Raw genomic sequence first — 18,177 nt, forward strand, 5'->3', positions numbered from 1 at the left:
GTCTACTGTTATGCTCTTATTAAGCCTCATTGAGCCTTACCAAGCCAATACCTTCTATTAACTGGCTGCTTCTTACTACTTAATCAATAACTACATACTTAAGAATGATGGTTCTCCAAGGGTTCTTTAGTAAAGAAAATGGAGGGAACACTTGAAGAACCCTTTGTGTGAAAGCATTCTTGCAATTGATGGTGAATGTGCTGTAGATGGTTCTATATAGAACCTTTTTGAAAAGGGTAGCATGCTGCTTATTTCTGATGAAGCAGTAACTGGAGTGAATTAAGCATATATCATAATTATTTGCATACCACTGCTATGCCCTTATTAGGCCTATGAACTGGCTGCTGTTTGCTACCTAAGCAGTATCTGGGTGAAAGCGTTTTCCAGAGCCAAGTGTCTGTTGTTATGTATTTATTAACAAGCCAGTAGCTGGTAATTAACTAAGTAATGATCATTGCTACCTTTATAAGCAGTAATTAGGGTGAATTAAGCATGCTCTAGAGTGCTTTTAATTGTGTATTATACATCATAATAACATCATTTTGGTGTTTATTATGCCTTTATTAAGCCTAATAAAACTTTATTGAGCCTTATTAAGCCAGTAGCTCGTAATTAACTGGCTGACATGACTATTTACACAAGAGTGAATTAAGTATCTTCCAGGGCCCTTTTTGAGTATTATACATCATAATCTATTGTGCAATCTTTTAGGTGTCCATTGTTATGCACTTACTAAGCCTAATTAACCCTTTACATGGCCCAAGGTTTTATTACACACTTCTATAACCTAAGAGTAGCTCAGCCAGTTTGCAGTCAAATCCCTGTAATTGTTATGAAGGGTTTTAAGAGATTTTTAGGGGTTAAGCCTTAACAAATAGCTATTTGCTCCTTAATTTTAATCAGTTACTAGGGTGGATTACACATCTTCCAGAACACTTTTGTATATTATACATAACAATATATTACCGTTACCTGAGAGCTGGGTCTATACGGCATGTGTTTATGTGAAATACCTAATTATTTACATTGCACCCAATCAGAATGTTTACATTCTTATTCATACATTAATAATAATTTGGCAGTTAAGCTCTAAATATAGACAAACATCCTGTACTGAAAGATTTCTAGCATTAACATTTGCACCTAAGAAGGCTGTAGTTACTGCTTAATAAAGTGATTGTTGTCAGTGGACTAGCAGCTATTGTCTTGATAAGACTTATTAAAAGCAATACAAGTGCTCTAAATATTTAATTAACGCTAATTAACACTAATTATTGCTTAAGTATTAAGGAGCAGTCAGTCACCAACTCCTTGCTTGATGAGGTTTAATGCAAGCTTTATAATGCATTACACTGTCCTCTTGTAGAAGACATATATATATATATATATATATATATATATATATATATATATATATACACATACATCATACATACATATTGCTGTTTTTTGAACAAAACCTCGTATCTCAATTTTTTGTTATTTTTCAGTTTTTGTCATATTTTGAAAATACCTGCTGTTCTTAACATTGTATGTAAATTTCAAGATAAATTAAGTACAAGAAGTGATCCAAAATGACTTGGAAAAAATTCTGGTTCCATTGACTTACATTAAAAGTAAAGTATGTTTTTTCCTTCTCCTGTAAAGTTACCATTTTGGAGACACGAGATTTTGTTCCATCACCAGCAATTTATACATGTTGTAAACAAACTGATGTGTCGTCATATTTTTGTATTTTTTTTTCTGTTTCTTTATTGACTAAGTGGAACAATTTGGAGCAGTTTGTTCTGTGCCTCTTTCCTCTATCTAAAAAATCTGTCATGCTTTCTGAACTTTTTTCTGAACCCCGTGAAAACATAAACGACAGCTGCTACCCCATCACTGACCAATGAGCGAGACAAAAACAACAACATGAGCATCAGGTGACTGTGAGTGGAAGTTCTCATAACTGTAGTGGGGGAATAACTACCCAGTTCCTCGTAATCAGTTTAATCGCTGCTGTTTGGCCACTGTCCCACCGTGTCTCGGGGAGGGACGAGCGCATCCCTCCAGGCGAGTGAAGCCAGGCCTCGACGCAGGACTTTCCAGCAGAAGCAGCAGTGAGAAAGGCATGAAGCGGCACATTGTGTGATCTCCACAATGGACACTCTGTCACCACAATCTCGTCTAATTTTATTTGCCTGCGAGGTAGCGCAGAAATTCCCCAAGAATTCCTGTGATGAGTAGTTGCCCCCGGTGCTTGGGGGAGATACGTGTGTGCGTGCGAATGAGCGAGTGAGTATAAGTTAGTGAATGAATGTGTATATGTGTGTGTGAACCTTTGTTTGTGCCAATCTTACAGTACTTTTACATTTTATGTTGCACAGTCAAATGAGCCGTTAAGTACAAGTTATTCTCATCAAATATAATATAAATGTGAATGACTGTGTCCACTCTTGACCTTTATTACAGCTTCCATTGTTTTCAGGAGCCTCACTTTCAGTTTTTCAAAGAAATCTGCAGCCGCACCTCCAAAGTTCAGTCTCAGAAATTGGTCTAGTGTTGTGTGCTTTCTGCTATGATGTGAAGTCCTGGACTCTGGGGTGGCCAGTCCATCGTTCTGCGAGCACCACCAGCTTCTTTGTTTGGTAAGTGCTTCATGATTTTCTCAACAGACCTCCTCCACCAAGCTTGACTGATGGGTCTAGACACGTTTCCAACCGACTTTCATTGATTTGGTGGCGCAAACGTCACCTTCCATTAATTCTAGCCTAGATCTGGAAATTAGACTCTTCAGTAAAAAACCTTACTCCACTCTCAGATGCCCATATTTGGTGTTCGAGTGGACATTGTCTTGTTTTTTCAAGGATAAAGAAGATCTTCTTTCACTGTTGAATGGAGTCCCATTTTGTCTATAAGATAAACTTGATATCATTTTGTCTACTCCAGTTTGGGAACAGTTTATTTATTTATTAAATTTTTTTTACACATTTTCCTCTGAATTTCCCCTTCCTTATACAAGCAAATAAACTTGTATGTAATCTACTCAGGACTTTTGCATGTTAGGGTTTCAAAGCGGACTGTTGTTTGAGCTAGACTGCTCAAAATTATCACGAGAACATAACAATGACATCACTGTACTTGAAGGGTGTCTATATAACACATTCATAACATTACATCAATGTTTCATAACATAATAATGAACGCTTAAACCAATGTTTACAAAGCATACATGTTTCACGTGGTATTAACATAGACTACTATGCAATTTTACTAAGAAACATTTCAAAAATAAAAGTCCTATATTTTTTAGCATATTATAAAAATGTTATTACTTTCAGTAAAATTCCTCTTTTCTGGGCAGCCAAAACAAAAATTACCTTGCTTTACACTCACATTGGTCAGTAAGTGCCTTGACACCCAAAGGCATGTTTCATCTATACTATCATTTTTTTTTTAATAATTTGTTTTTTCTTAAGAATTTGCCTTGTATGTTACTTTACTACATGGGCAGTCAGTTACTCTGAAATATGCTAATTTGGCTGAATCTTAGTATGATGGTGTGACTAAGTGTCAAAGCCTTTAATGATCAAAGGGGCAAAGCCAGGTCATGTTTATTTTGGCTGTATAGAAATAATATAGCTTTTTAAAATAAAAGATGGTGACTTTTATTTTGAAAAAAAAAAAAAGTCTGTAAAATGACATACTAGTCCATATTAATGTCATGTTAAACATGTACGCTTTATGAATGTTGATGTTATGAATGTGTTATGAATGTGTTATGTGGACACCCCACCTCTCTAGCTAAGGGGTTTTTAAGGTTTGACATAGAAAAAACCCACTTTTCCTTCATATGTAATGTGTTTTTGCTCTAATTGTAGTGAATATTAAACATTAGTTTTTTCATGTTGTGAAAACTTGTATATTTTATGTTCAGTGAGTTCATTTATTCACTGCTAGTTTTTATCATGGCTGTAGTTTTTATTAATGATATGAACTCTGGTGAGTTCATGAATGCTGAATGAGTGTATGTTTGTATGTGAGTGTTAGTGAATGAATGAGTTCTTATAGACCTTTCCTCTTGCAGTGCCATTCTTAAGAAAGAGATGCTTGAGTGTCTCCTGGCATGGGCTCCAGGCACATCATTGAACTGTATAGAATGTATTGTCCCTGTGGATGGTCCCAGGATTTGCTCAGCCTTAAAAATACTGCACAAAAAACTGCTAAATGAACTTAAATAGGTGATCTTGAGTGACTTCCCATTCTTAATCCATAGGGTTCAATATGTTGTCGGCCCAGCCTTTGCAGCTATAACAGCTTCAACTCTTCTGGGAAGGCTTTCCACAAGGTTTAGGAGTGTGTTTATGGGAAATTTTTGACCGTTTTTCCAGAAGAGCATTTGTGAGGTTAGACAATGAGGTTGGACGAGAAGGCCTGGCTCACAGTCTCCGCTCTAATTCATCCCAAAGGTGTTCAATCGGGTTGAGGTCAGGACTCTGTGAAGGCCAGTCAAGTTCTTCCACACAAACTCGCTTATTCCTGTCTTGGACTTTGCTTTGTGCACTGGTGCGCAGTCATGTTGGAACAGGAAGGCGCCTTCCCCAAACTGTTCCCGCAAAGTTAGGAGTTGTCCAAAATCTCTTGGTCTGCTGAAGCATTAAGAGTTCCTTTCACTGGAACTAAGGGGCCGAGTTCAACTCCTGAAAAACAACCCCACACCATAATCCCCCCTCCACCAAACTTTACACTTGGCACAATGCAGTCAGACAAGTACTGTTCTCCTGGCAACCACCCAACCCAGACTCATCCATCACATTGCCAGACGGAGAAGCGTGATTCTTCACTCCGTCTCCACTGCTCTAGAGTCCAGTGACGGCGCTTTACACCACAGCATTTGACGCTTTGCATTGCGCTTGGTGATGTAAGGCTTTGATGCAGCTGCTCAGCCATGGAAACCTAATCCATGAAGCTCTCTATGCTGTTGTTGAGCTAATCTGAAGGCCGCATGAAGTTTGGAGGTCTGTAGTGATTGACTCTGCAGAAAGTTGGTGACCTCTGCGCACTATGTGCCTCAGAATCCACTGACCCCGCTCTGTCATTTTACGTGGCTGACCGCTTCGTGGCTGAGTTGCTGTCGTTCCCAATCGCTTCCACTTTGTTATAATACCACTGACAGTTGACTGTGGAATGTTTAGTAGTGAGGAAATTTCATGACTGGACTTGTTGCACAGGTGGCGTCCAGTCACGGTACCACGCTAGAATTCACTGATCTCCTGAGAGCGACCCATTCTTTCAGTAATGTCTGTAGAAGCAGTCTGCAGGCCTAGAGGCTTGGTTTTATACACCTGTGGCCATGGAAGTGATTGGAACACCTGAATTCAATTATTTAGATGGGATGAGTGAATATTTTTGGCAATATAGTGTATATGGTAACACTTTATTTGGAGGCTACCTGCTTAGGGACTTCATGACACATGTATGCGGGCTGAATAACATATTTAAAACGTAATACTTCAGTACTTTGAATAGACAAAATAAATGACTTGTTCCATTTATAACACTGGTATAAAGCATCACTCCCACATAATAAAACCTAGGTAGAGGCCTCTTTAAGAATACTGTAAACCAGTTCTATTTTGATGCCCATTAGTGGACATATTGCATTTTGTACTTTCAGTGTATGGCAACTGTTCACAAATATGCAAACATTAGATTTTCAATACCTTATTCAGTTGCTGTCAGACAAAAAATGTATCTCTATTTTTGTCGTTTTTCAATTTTTGACATAATTTGAAGACATCTGTTGGCCTTTACATCGTGTGTAAATTTCATGTTGAATGGACCAAAATGAATGGCCAAAAATGACTTGGAAAAAATTCTGGTTCCATTGACTTACATTAAAAGTAAAGTAGTTTATTCCCTTCTCCTGTATAGTTACCATTTAGGAGATATGAGATTTTCTCCCAGCAGCATCGACATGTATCCTTATGTAGGGACCATTCAAATAGTCTTACCTGTTACATTTTAGCATGAGGTAATGCTGTTCTACTGTAGTTCCAGACATCACAAATCTAACAAAATGATGACTACTCTGTGAAAATACTTTAAAAAGGAACTGACTCATTTCTAGTGTTAGAGTTATCATGAGCTCACACATCTAACAGCCAGTTATTGTTGACAATAAATGAAAGTGCGACTAAATGTTAATGCAAACACTGAGCTAAAATTCAGTGCTGGACTGTTTTTACACAAAGTCGGCCAGTACTGCCTTGAAAAACGCCAATAAAGAAACCTCCTTTCAGCACAAGCTTTTCTACTGAGCTCTTAATCTTCAGCATCAGCCACACTCCCACAAACTTTTGACGTTCTGCCATGACTTCAAAAACCTAATCATATTCCCAAGATGCCAAACTAAATTTAGGACAGCATTCATAACCATATTCCAAAGTATATATAATACATTGGAACTGGTCAACCCCTTGAAATCCCATGCTTATTACATAATAATGCTTATTACTCAGTAACTACACGGACTTCAATGCAACCTGGTTGAGCTATTCTTAGGTTATAGACATGTGTAGATGAAACTTTGGGCCTGCTGGTGGGCCCTGGCCATGTAAGGGGTTAATACAATTCTGGATCCAATGTTATTTGGAAACGTGACACAGTAACTCTCTCTGGCGAGTTTTCTGGCTTGCTTGCTTTTTGAAAATTTACTGTATGAAATCACCACACAACCTAGGCTAGTTCATGAAGTAACTGTATTGGAGCTATGGGGTCATAAGGCCTCATCGTTTGCACTTATGGATGAGCAGTGGAGTTCCAGCAGAGTAGGTCTGCAAAGGATCTTTTGATTCTTGCACAGTTCACCATGGAAATGAAGACGGTGGGCTCACACAACAGAACATTGTTCGGAGGAAACCATGGCGTATTAGGATTTCAGGCATCCATCTCCCATATGAATAAACCATTGCTCAGAATAGAAGAGGGCACAAAGGGAAGGGAAGGAAAAGACATCATGCATGTCCCAAAGCTCTGAATTCTTTTCTCCCTGTGTCCATAGAGGCGGCATGAAGTACTGGCCACACATGTCTTAAAATAAGGAGGCCTGTCCATGCTTAGATGTCCACTTGGGACTTTTCACTTTTCAGTGTGTACCTTGTAGGATATACACTGTGGAAATAAAGGTACATTTTACATTAAAACAATGTAAATGTATGTTAAAGGTACAACAGTGGTTTCACGGTCCACATCTGAAGTTTAAGTTTTGGGCAGTCGTGGGCTGGAGGTTAGGGAACTGGCCCTGTGACCGGAAGGTTGCCGGTTCGATCCCCAGTGCCGACAGTCCATGACTGAGGTGTCCTTGCGCAAGACACCTAACCACCAATTGCTCCCCGGGCGCCGTGGATAGGGCTGCCCACCAAGGGGCAGAGTGTGCTCACTGCCCCTTAGTATGTGGTGTTTCACTTCATGGATGGGTTAAATGCGGAGGTGGAATTTCCCCATTTGTGGGATTAAAAAAGTCTCACTTAAATAAGTTTTTCCAAGTCAGAAGAATTTATTTGTACCATTTCATAACCGAATGTTTTAAAACAGAGCAATAAAATAAAAGGCCTGGAGATGAGATGGGGTGTGTGGAGGCAATACAACTTAAAAACTATCATTTCAATGGATTTTGGTACAATTACGTTCCCTGACTAAAGGAACTGGGATGTAGCCTGGATTATACCACCCCAGTGACAAGAGGGGTCCTGCCCCAGTGACCTTTATTTCTGAGAGTGTACAGAGGGATGAAATGACCAAAAAGACAATTGAATTGCAAATCGCTTTGGCCACGTGCACAGCATGGCTTGAGCTCTGGATGTGTTTCAATTGTAGCCATGGCCCTATTTGTGTTTGACAACAGGAAAAAAGCATGAGGTACAAAAGCTTGCAGCCTCTATTTTTTTGGAAGGTCAAATATGGACACTTAATATTTATTTTTGCTAAAAATTCCACACCCCGTAATAACCCCAGGGGACTTGGACTACCATGTATGTCCTGTGAGCCTGAGAAATCTTCCAGCTCCCCTTTTCACAGTTACACAACAATGTCTTAAGATTTGTCACTCATATGAAGAGCACCAGCGAAGACCTTGCACGGGCTTAATGTGGATGAACAAAGAGGCCCTTGTTTGTGTTATCTGTAGAGACTGAGTGATGTAATCTAGGCTTATCATTTATACTTATTTCTAATTAGCCCTGTGGCCAGAGGCCATGTCCTGTACACCAAAGACAAGCTGTCCTTTTTCATCTCAATTCGTAAAATGACCCACAGCACATCAGCCTTTCTGTGCTGCAGTTGGTCCTTCTCAGGAGCTCTGACATTCAGTGTCATTTCATGCAAGTGAGAAAAAAACACCTTTTGTCAGTTTTTGGTTTCAGACATTGGCTGATGTGTCCTGAATTTGGGTCTTGTTTTCAACCAAGAATTTTCATTGCAGTTCGTCATCATAAACCTTTATTTATGTGTCATCTGGAGAAATGCAATGATGATGCTTTGTCATAATGATCCTACAGCTTGATCAAAAAAAAAAAGCTTCACTTTTTAATTAAAAGCTTCTTGATTTGGAAAACTAACAATGCAACCATAAATGGGAAATGTAGTCTTAAAAAAATCTATCTATCTATCTATCTATCTATCTATCTGTCTGTCTGTCTGTCTGTCTGTCTGTCTGTCTGTCTGTCTGTCTATCTATCTATCTATCTATCTATCTATCTATCTATCTATCTATCTATCTATCTATCTATCTAACTCAAGTAGCTTTCAAGCTAGATGTCTGTCAGCTCACATTTGCAGACAAAACAAACCATGTTGTGGTTTCAGGCTATATCATTAAAGTTCTTTGTCCAGTGTTTTTGCTGTTATGTTTTTCTCTTATGTAATGTACAGTATTGCTGGCCTGATATAAGTTATATTGCTGTGAGCATGGCTTTGGCATCACAATGCCTACTGAAAAAAAGAAATGCACTGATTCTATGAGCTCTCATCACTGAGTAACATTCTATTCATAGCATACTAATGCTATGAACTTCTAACTAACCAATTAGATATTCATTGGATAGTTAGTAATTCCTTCTTAACTCTCTATTGCATGGTCATCATCATCATCATCACCATCGTCGTCGTCATTAACCGCTTAGTCCAGATAGGGTCGCGGTTGGCAACAATTACTTTACCTCAATTTCACTAAAAGGCAGTAACACAAAATCTGTATTTTACCATTTACATTTATGGCATTTGGCTGACGCTCTTATCCAGAGCGACTTACAATTTGATCATTTTACACAGGGAGGCCAAGGTGGTGTTAGGAGTCTTGCCCAAGGACCCTTATTGGTATAGTGTAGGGTGCTTGCCCTGGGATTGAACCCCAGTCTACAGTGTAGAAGGCAAAGGTGTTAACCACTACACTAACCAACCACAGTTAATAGTGGGAAAAGGGGTCTTTTACTTTGAAAGGACAAATGTTTTATGCCATCACATGGCAAGAAAATCTTATATTATCATGATATGCTCAAAAGACCAATTTGAAAATGAAAGTGTGTTATTTTCCAATGTTTCTGGATATTGGGTCATACGTTGTGCTGTTGGATTTGTTGAGTCTTGTTTTCAATAAAATAATGTTTATAGAAAAAAATAATTGATTGTGTGGTGCTTTTTTTATTTTATGGTTTTTGCGATGGCATATTATCAAATATCACAACTAAAAAAATAAATAAATAAAAATTTAAAAATTCCGTTATTTAAGCGGAAATAAAACTCCATAAAATATTACAATGAATAATTTATGGAGTAGAGGGTCAACCAGTCATTTGTAATAACTATGCATTTTTGCTTTCTTATGGAAATTCTACCTAAGAATATACATCACTGTGCTTGCTAGAGCAGCCCTATGTGCTTTATGATATAATTCTGTTGAGGCATACCAAACTGCTTACTCCATGACGATGAGAAGTATGTTTTTTTTTGGTCGAAGACACCACTCATAAGTTTTAATGCTGTGCTCACTGTCCAGGTTTCCATTAGCTAAAGGTGGAACTGCCTGCAGCTGCGGCCGACCCTCTTACCTCATGCCACAGTGCGTCCCAAGAGGAAGACGCCGCTGATGAAACCGTCCGAGGGTGCGGTTTTGCAGCGGCTGGCCCGGCACACAGTGACTGACAGTGAAAACAAACTGCGAGAGGCCATCATTCAGAGCGGCTGGGCTGTTTAATGAGCACCGCTAGTCATGTGTAAACATTCACACAGTGTGGAGCACTGCCTAAACATTTGAATCTGTTTGTTTTTGGAAGTCCTGAAGATGTTTGACCTTATTTGGGACTCTGCAATGGAGAGGGTTTGATAATATGACTTTATCAAGCTGGCCATGTCTAGTAATGAATTCAGTTGTTTTCAAACACGTTGTTCCAGTGTGGTACGGTTGATAACTCTTTACTTGTACATTGACATGAGATGATTTTTGGTGTTGTCATGACTGAATTTGTTACAACTACCCGTAATTTCCACGACATATGCTATATTTTATTTTAAGGCTTTACTGAGGTGTTTCATTTCTTGTATTATGTGAATACTATCGGCAAGCATGAATACAAAGTTGGTGAAAAGAATGGTGTGAAAAAAAGAAAACATCATACAGTAAGCAGCAGTTCTGGGGGTGGAAAAGCAAGTTTTAAATGAGAGAGGTCAGTGGAGAATGGCCAGACAGGGAGGATACAGTAACTAAGATGACCCCTTTTTACCACAGTGGTGAAACATCTCTAAATGGAAAACACATTGAACCCTGAGGTGGATGGGCTACAACAGCAAAAGGCTCACCATAGCTGGACAGTTGCAGATTAGAGAAGCATAGCCTGGTCTGATAGCTCTGAATTTGTCCTTAGACATTCAAATGATACAGTCAAGTGTAAACATCATGAATCCATGGACCCACCCTGTTTGTGTCAACAGTTCAGGCTGCTGCTGCTGTTGTAGGTGTAATGGTGTGGCAGACTATCTTGCTGATCATGTGCATCCCTTTAAGGCCACAATTTATCTTTATTTTTTAATGGCTACTTCCAGCATGATAATGGTCTTGTCACAAAATCATCTCAAACTGGTTCCATGAACACGACAATGAGTTCAGTGTGTTACAGTGGCCTCCCTAGCCACCAAATTTGAACCTAACAGAGCTCCTTTGGGATGTAGGAGAACAGGAGATGCACAGAATGGACATGCAGCTGACAAATCTGCAGTAATTCAGGCTGTTCTGCCAACAATGGTGTTCCTAACCAAGCGTCGGGTACCAATGTGTTGTTATTTATTAATAAAAGCTTACCTAAACTATAACTGAAAGTAGTTGAGTCTTATTCAACATTTCAAGCATCCTAGGAAAAACAAAAAGTTATTAAATCATAAACAAAATGCCAAAAGCTCTTGTTTGTTGTTCTGAAGCCCAAATTAGACTCTCCTAAATACTTCATTCACCACATATTAAGCTTTATCAGTGCATAATTGGAGCTCCGTAATCACAAATGATTGCATTATTAGTTATTATAATGTACAATAAACAAAATACACTTACTAACCCCTTAAATGACCAGGGCCGTGGGCAGGCTCAAAGTTTTATTACACACTTTTATAACCTAATTATAGCCCGAACAGTTTGCATTGAAACTGTAGTTACTGAATAATAAACCTAGGTGTGTAATAAGGCCAGGATGTTAAGAGGTTAAGCAAATTATTGAGCATGAATTATCACCAAAATCCACATTGTATCAGTACAGATTCGGCAGGATTTGATCCTATAGATTCTAGGTAGTGTCATAGAGCTCATACAAGTTCAATAAGTCACTAGAACTTTAAGATGTGCTCCACATTCGAAAGTCCAGTTTTAGTTCTCACTCATTGAACCAATGTATAGTAAACAGATTGACATATTAGTGAAATATTTGATATTTTGCTAGCCAAAACACCATGAAATGTGATCTACATTGAACATGTTTAGCACTTTTTAGCTTCTACTTATTGATGACCAAAGCTGCACTTTAGAATATGGAAAAGATCTTGGATTATTAGTGACTTATTAAACCCTTATGAGTTCTAAAGCAACAAACGCCAGAAGTCCCTTGAAATGATCTGTAACCGTTAGGATTCAAATGCTGCTAATGATATGCAAATATGATGTGAATTTACATGCTCAATAATTCGCATGACAAGGTCAAGGATTGTTGTGCATTATTACAGCTAGTAATGCGCTTATAACTGTTTCCACAGACCTGCAACTATGTTCTAACCAATAAATGCATAATGAGTCAACATTTAAAAAGTTTCAGTTACTTAATAAACATCCAATATATCTTCTTCTCTATAAAGTCTCCAATTTCTTTGTAAATCTTAGAACTTGGAACTTCATTCAGCTCGTAACTATAATTTTACAACAATCTACACTACCATCATATTAGAACCTCTATGTGTATATAACCTCATATATAACTCTTTACGTGCATATGCAACAGAATTGGTTTCATTATTAATAGTGGTGACTCTAAACTTGCCAAGCTTGCTGGTGTATCTTTTACATTGAGTAGAATTCAGTCACGCTGGTAGCTGATTAAGATCAGTGTGGATCAGAGGGACGAGGGCTGATCTGAGGTGAGCTGCAGCTTGTTTTTGTTAGTACCTGTGTAAGTCTGGGAGTTTAGCCAGGCCCGGCAATCCTGCCCCGCTCTCCCAGGCCCACAGCCCATAAAGCTGTCAATGCTCATGTAGCCCAGGTCACCTTTGCCACAGTTTAAGTCAGCAAATTTCCTCCAACTCACCTCACTCACTTACTCACCCGTCCCCAATAACACAGGTGCACTAATGTTAGGCAGAAGCGTGAAGCGTAATGTAGCAGGCATTAGTGTCATTTAAGACTGTGTTTGCTACTTAAATGATCAGAAGGAGGGAGTTGTTTGGTAATTGTAGTCATGTATGGTCATCAGGTGCTAAGATCTTATATGTACTTTACGGATGTGTTATAAAGGCACTACTGATAAAAACAAACAAACCGCAAAATATTAAATGTGCCATGATGTTTCTACAGTCCAAATTTGATGTTATGTGTTTTTTCAGCTCTTTGAATTGCATCATATAATTTATCATTTGATGTGTGTGAAAGCCGCATTGGGAAAGAGCAGAGCAAGAATAGAATGAGAATACCATAAGAATGAAATTACAATAGAAGCTCTTTACATTAAAAGATTAAAAGAATGTCGCGAACACTTTCTGTGAATACCAAGTCCATTAGGAAATATGAACACGTTCATAACACATCAAAACGCACCCATTACACACCATAAATGTGTCGAACAATGCATAGAAAAATGCATTACGCTTTATGTATATGATTGTTATGAAATCCTCAGAAAAAATGACTTCATTTGGTTAAAAACATAATGGCCTAAGCATTATTTTTTTTTCAGAGTTTGACATCATTTGAAATTGCCTGCTGCCCTTTACATTGTTAATGGCTGTATATTACATTGTACATTACTTGGAAAAAGTTCTGGTTCCATTGATTTACATTAAAAGTAAAGTTTTTTCCTTCTGCTGTAAAGTTACCATTTTGTCACATATCATTTTTCTATCTATCTATCTATCTATCTATCTATCTATCTATCTATCTATCTATCTATCTATCTATCTATCTATCTATCTATCTATCTATCTATCTATCTATCTATCACTGTCAGAAGAAAAACTTGTATCTCCAAAGTGCTAACTTTACAGGAGAAGGAAAAAACCTAATTTACTTTTAATGTAAGTCAATGGAACCAGACTTTTTCCCAAGTAATTTTGGACCATTTCATTTAGTCCATTTATCATGAAATTTACAAACAGTGTAAAGGACAACAGGTATTTTCAAATTATGTCAAAAACTGAAAAATATCAAAAATTGAGATACAAGGTGTATATGTATATGTATATATATATATATATATATATATATATATATATATATATATATATATATTGTATTGCTTAGGTATTAGAGACAACTTTATAAATTTGACAATTTTTATTCTCTCCAGAAACATCACTAAAGGTTTAAACATCACAAAAAATAGCTATTGTGATAAATGCAAAACGGCTGCTATATCAGCAATTACATTTATCTGCATCAGCAAACATTAAACAGAATAGTTCTTTCGCATTATCCACACGTTTGTTTCTTTGGGAGCAACAGGATTTTTAACAACAGGAATCAAATGATTTATGCCATCTCAGATGTTGTGTTCAGCAATTCATGCTGCTGGAATATAGTTCTGCGTTAATTGGCTTGTTTCATGTGTGCATGGAGTTCTGATAAGTGGTAAATTACTTCCCGTGGGTCCCACTGAAACACAAAACAAGGATTTGCCTGCTCCCATACTTATTGTGGCCTGTCAATATGGAGGGTCAAAACTCCTATGATAGCATGATACTTGTCAGAGCTACTTGCAGCACTTAAAGCAACATAAAAAGCGGTGTCACTACTGGAGCTGTGGGTTTGAGCACAAAGACCATTAGGTCATATGCCTTCTTTCGAGAGGTTGGTGTGGTAGCAATGCATCAAATGATGCAAGATATCATAAGGGAAAGATAAACAAACTATCCAGTAATGTCAGATTCCAAAGCGGGACATCAGTAATACTCGGCAAGCCTGGACAAAATCGGTAAAATACAAGCAATAGTGGTTAATAAACATGGCAGTCATAGGGAGATCTTTTCAAGGTTCTTCTATCTTCTCTGCTGTTTCAATACATTTCATACATGAGTAATGTTTTGAACAAGTTCTCGATCCGTATTTCCCAACTTCCTCCCGAGGCCTATTTACACTACAGTTTTGTGTTTTCTCAGCACCTGAATCACAAAATTTCATGAACTGACTCAGAAATACTATTTCAGGAAAACTGTTCTTGTGGGAAGTCTGACCATTTATCAAGAAGAACAGGTTGGAAGGTTAGTTAAGCGTTTCCATAATATCAGCGTATGGAGAACAAAAGAGTACAAGATGATTCATCAGAGCATATTCCTTCCACTGCCAGGCTGCATATTTTTAACACTGGCTTTGAGTACAAGTAGTTCCCAGGTTGTAAATATCTCATTATAATTACAAGTTTTGATTACGACTGACTGAGTGAGATGTTAAGTGTTCTTGGAGCATTGCTGAAGTTTTTAAAGGCCCAGTAGGCGAGGTCATCCTGGTTACAATATCAATAAACCTGGGTAAAGTTTATAATATGCACTCTTAGGCCTAGTTCCATTTCACTCCTTGCCCCTACCAATAAGCCCTTAGCCCTCTGTTTCGTGTCTTCACATTTAGGGTTAGGGTGTCCCAATTTTTGTTGAGATAGAGGGGTAGAGCGAAGTGTTAGGGCTACATGGCCCAACAAATGGAGGTTTTTCAGAGACACTCCAAACGGAGTGTCATGAGAAAACAAGAAAAACCGGCAAGATCGCTACACGAGCGACCAAAGAAACCCACAAATGTGAGTATCTTCGTAAAAATTAATCATTATATTATCTTAGTTTAATGTCTTTCAATGTGGAGTGCCAACATTTGAACAAGAAGCTGGTGAATATCTGATTTCAGCTTCGTATCACCAAATAATTAGGAGTGGGTGATTATAAATAATTGTCTTATACCCCCTCATTGAAGGCATATGATGCCCTAAATGTAACTAAAGCCCAGCATTGAGGTTGCTGAACTTCCTCTGCTGTCACTGAAGATGGGCAGGGTCGCCTACAGAGCAGCCCTAGTAGCTGTTAATGAAGTAATCTTTACTATTTTATTTTTTATAATTTGAAGGTTGTCCCATTTCGTAGGCCAATATTTCAACAACTACCTCTTGAAACTCAGTTCCAAGGGGTTAGGATGACACTTGAAAACAAGGGGTTAGGGTAAAACGAAGAAATGGGATTAGACCTTACAAATAAAGCTACCAAATGGGCTCTTTGGAATGACACCACCAAAGAACCATGTTTGGACCTTTTGACGGTTACTTGTAACTGAAATGGGAAAATGAAGAACTCTTATAAAGTTTAAGGAACTGTCCACCTAATATCAAGGTTCCATACCAGTTGGAGTCTTTTTAAAGATCCATTTGTCCAAGTCAGGAACCACATTTTCAATATATGGTGGTTCTTTAAACTTTAAAAAGTTTTCCACACAAAATACACGTGGTACAAAAATGGTTCCATAAAGAAGCATCCATGGAAAGGTTCTTTAGGGAGCAAAAAGTGGTTCTTGTATGGCTTTGCTCCAAGAACCTTTCCAACATAATATGCACTTTGGTAGGAGAAGTGATGCCTTTCTTTTCAGCAGTGGCCACCGTGACATTTGAGTCATTTCCTTTTCAGAAGTCACATGGCTATAGTCATCAGTAATATCCGGTGAGGAGACTTTGACTTTGTCTGTCCATGTTAGGTTTTCAATCGTTTTTACTCTTAAATTTAACTGTTTTTGTCCATGTAGTCACTTCAAAATTCAATTACTGCCTGAAATCTACAGTGTTAACTCAGTGGTTTTACATATTAGTGCTACATTTTTCTTTATAAGGTCTAAGGCAGGGGTGCTCAATCCTAGTCCTGAAGATCTACCAGCCTGAAGAGTTCAGATCCAACACACCTGGCAATGCTTTTCAAGCTAGTTCACCTGTCTGCCTGACTGTGTTTGTTTCTCTGCTTTTCGCCCGTTCATCCAAATTCCAATTCCTTCATCATCACATAAAAGTATTTGAGTCTACAGTACACTGTGTTTTTACTCAGTCCTCCCTGTTCATGCAGTATCATTCTTTATGAGTCACATGTTAGACAAAGGGATGTCAATCAAACATGCTAAGAATATCTTCGGTCATGCCCAGGCAGTTCTGGTAGGTCTGATAAGTGAATTTAGCTGTTTTTGAACACTGTTTTATCATATTTCTATGCAGGAAACTGACACCTATTGTAACAGTAAATAGGTTGAGTTTTACTAAGCAACCTAGCAAATTAATTTACAGTTCAAAAGTGAAGTGTACAACTTTTTCAGAATATTTCATTTTTTTAACAAAATATCAGTTTGTTCCAAAATAATTAAACTCCCCAATTACAATCTACCGTTTTATTATTATTCAGAGGACGTTTAATGTAACGCTCAATTTTAGCATCATGCAAATTTATGATGACGATGAATAAAGTATCAGCAACACTTCATTAAATACATATATAAGGGCTACTAGGGACTAAACATCGCTGCTGTTGGAACACAACCTTGTATCTCAAAATGTTAACTTTACAGTAGAAGAACAAAAAACATTCCTGACTTTGAATGGGAGTTAATAGAGCTACATTTCCGTTCAACAGGAAATTTTGGCATATTGTGAAGGTCAGCTGGCATTCTCAAATTCTGTAAAAGTGCAAAACAACAAAAATGGAGATACAAGGTTTTGTTCCGACAGCAGTAATAGATAGATATAACACTTTTATAAATAAAACAAAAGTCCAATGTCCATCACTTGAGTTTAAGGCACTTTATGTCAATGCAATATTATTTACTTCATTCACATCTTATGTAGTTGTGCGATTACTGGCATTGAGCGCTTCATTAATGCTCAAGAGATGCTTTATAAATACATTCTCCAATGCTTATTCATGTGTTATAAGTTCCGTTCATATGAAGCCTGCAAACAGTGTCACTTACATGTGTTTTTCGACTTAAAATAATGAGTGTTTTGGGTGACAATGTCAATTCAGATCAATTGAAAGCTCAGATCAGTGCAATATTCATGCAGACTGTTATTGTGATGTAGAATTAAAGGGCACTGGTTTATCTGGTTGGCAAATCAAAAGTGTTTTGCCCAGACAATGTACTTTATGAACCCAAAGTTAAGCAGAGAGAGAAAGAGAGAGAGAGAGAGAGAGAGAGAGAGAGAGAGAGAGAGCCCTTGTCGAAGTTCCAGATTCAGATAACACACAGGCGTCTCTATTCACAGCACATTTCAGTGCAGTCATCTGTTTGGCAGAAAACGGTCTTTTTGTGTGTCAGGGAGAAAAAAAGGGACATTTCAGAGTGTTCCTAGCCATAATGGACTACCAAAACACATCCATCTTTGTGCCGGGTGCCTAAACCACTTAATGGGACCAGCGGCAGCCTGGCTGTACACCACACAACTTATA

This window comes from Pygocentrus nattereri, chromosome 6, assembly GCF_015220715.1.
Source record: "Pygocentrus nattereri isolate fPygNat1 chromosome 6, fPygNat1.pri, whole genome shotgun sequence".
Taxonomy (NCBI): domain Eukaryota; kingdom Metazoa; phylum Chordata; class Actinopteri; order Characiformes; family Serrasalmidae; genus Pygocentrus; species Pygocentrus nattereri.